Source organism: Austrofundulus limnaeus, unplaced genomic scaffold (genome assembly GCF_001266775.1).
Source record: "Austrofundulus limnaeus strain Quisiro unplaced genomic scaffold, Austrofundulus_limnaeus-1.0 Scaffold594, whole genome shotgun sequence".
Lineage (NCBI taxonomy): Eukaryota > Metazoa > Chordata > Actinopteri > Cyprinodontiformes > Rivulidae > Austrofundulus > Austrofundulus limnaeus.
The window spans coordinates 29,042-30,800 of NW_013952996.1; the positions used below are offsets into that span (position 1 = coordinate 29,042).

Sequence of the window (1,759 nt, forward strand, 5' to 3'; positions counted from 1 at the left end):
GTGCAGGAATACTTTCCCCCCCTTTTTCACATCATGTCGCTTGTTTGGATCTGTTATTATCTCGCTCTGAAGCACAGAGGAGTGTCAGAGGTGAGCTCGTTTCAACTGCTTTTTACGACGCGGTCTCATTTCCGGACTGAATGAAACTGATATTTCAGTTAAAATACATAAGTAAAATTATTTATCCGAGTACAGTACTAACCCCCAACTTTATGGATGATTTTATGGATTTCATTTTACGTATTATACTTGAATAAATACAGTAAATATTTTTTGCACGTAAACAAAACATTTATTAGACATGACTTGTGTAAAACCATTGATTCACATCATAAAATATATAAATTATTGTGTTTTGGGTGGAGTATTACTTATACACAGACTTTATAAATAACTATTAATGATGATAATGCTGTATCTCAGGAATCCTCTGTGTTAAAACCAAATCTTCCTGCAGGGCATGTGACCATGAACTGAAAATAAAAACCGCTGTAGCAAATGAAACAGGATTTTCACAAGCATTACATAACTTGGCTTCTTTTTTTTCATCATTAAAAACTGCCGGACGAGCGTTTCTGTCTGCCCACCAGCCGTCCTGTACGTGAACAGGGCTGTTTTTAGAGCCGTTCACTCTTCCATCTGTCTGTCTGGCAGAGCGATTAGGTAATGCCTGAGTCACAAACCCAACCAGTCAGCATGTTTGGCTCATTCACTGAGTGTGACACTTTTCTAACGACACGTGGCTCAAACTAAATCAAGTATGAAATTATCAAAGCTAAAAGTAGAGATTAATCAGGACTAATTAAGGCTGGCTCTGTGTTATTTTAAAAATAAATTTAAAAAAAACTACCAGCAGTGGCAACGGCTGCAGGAAACCTTAAGCATGCACGCACAGCAGACTTCCTGGTAGTTTCTCTGAAGCAGTGCCACAGTGCATGAGAAGCTGCAGTGAACTGTGATGTTCTGCAGATCAACTGCAGCAACGACACAAAAACAACAAAAAGCAATCCCAGCGCCACCTTCAGCTTCAAGTGTACGGCTTCGAGCTTTTATTCTGAAAAGCAGGTTTGTGTGGCTACTGCTGTCTGAACGCAGCAGATTTGATTTTAAATGGTCCAGGAATGAATCTGAAACAGCTGGGAGGTTTCAAACTTCTTCTTTTCATATTAATGAAGCTCCGGAGACTTTATAACCTCTGCACCGTCCTCCTGCTTCCGTCAAAGAGGGATAAAGAATCATGAAATGATTGAAAATATTATTGTTTTACAGAAAAGAGCTGTATGAATTATTGCTAGAAAACACTACAGTCACCCATCAAATATATTATTTTATCAGTTGAAATTATTGAAGTTCTTTGAGTTGGTTGATTATAGTATTTTACAGGTTTTATAAGGCTCATAAATGTATATTATCTTTAAATATCCAATTGAATTTTGTTAAGAGAGAAAGTTGTTATAATCTGAAAGGGGTGGAGATGTTTGTGAAACCTGGATTTAGAACTAGTTTGAGGGAGCGATGTACTTCGGTACAAGTAATAAGATTATGGAATAATCTGGAGAGTGATGTCAAAAATGCCAGAACAATGTTTAAGTTTAAGAGAATGATAAAAGTCACTTTGTTAAAGAAATACGAAACATTATAATGTGTATTCATACGAAATGATGTTCAGTGAGGATCTGAGGTTGTTCCTGTTTTTTTTTTTATTGTTTAAATTTATTTTTTGAGTCAAAAATGCCAGATCAATGTTTAAGAGAATGAT

The 1,759-nt window shown here is 36.3% G+C and overlaps 1 protein-coding gene across 1 annotated transcript in view; it reads right to left on the reverse strand.

Annotated features, from left to right (window-relative positions):
- The window catches only part of LOC106531073 (afadin), a gene marked incomplete at its 3' end in the record, with an annotated part of 96,224 nt that overhangs the window by 28,854 nt on the left and 65,611 nt on the right, over positions 1 to 1,759 (reverse strand).